Genomic DNA, 551 nt, shown 5'->3' with positions numbered 1-551 from the left:
TTTAGAGTGTTGTGGCTTGGATTGCAACGCTGAATTGATGTATTAAGGTTGAGAAAATAACAAACTTATGTGTGTTGTGTAACGTGTATTGTAACCCTTGTATTTTATATATAATTGTGATGTTTTGTATTGTGAATGTTTATTTGTGTTAGTACATCATTTAATCACTTAAATTTATGTCTAGAATGATTGAACAATTCTTAACGAGGCTTGAAATTGATCGAAATCGCAAAAATCTGGAAATCGAACTAATTTTGAAAATCTCTCCGACAGTGCCATCGACGCCGTCGACGGCAGATTTTTCCCGAGACTTAGGCTATTAAATTCAATAGAGCTCGCCGACGGCGCTGACGACGCCGACGGCACTGATGACCCCACCGACGGTGAGATCCTAAAAAACACTTTTAACCACTATTTTGACCAGGCTACCGCCATTATTCATCATCCCCTTGCTCTTAAAAAATGGAAATTTTTATCTAGAGCTTGAAGATCTTGGATTTGGGGCAATTTCAAGGCTTTTAGACACCGAATTTTATCATCTCTCGGTAAGA

The sequence above is a fragment of the Phalaenopsis equestris genome, unplaced genomic scaffold (genome assembly GCF_001263595.1).
Source record: "Phalaenopsis equestris unplaced genomic scaffold, ASM126359v1 Scaffold001040, whole genome shotgun sequence".
NCBI classification, from domain to species: domain Eukaryota; kingdom Viridiplantae; phylum Streptophyta; class Magnoliopsida; order Asparagales; family Orchidaceae; genus Phalaenopsis; species Phalaenopsis equestris.
This window is presented reverse-complemented; position numbering follows the sequence as displayed.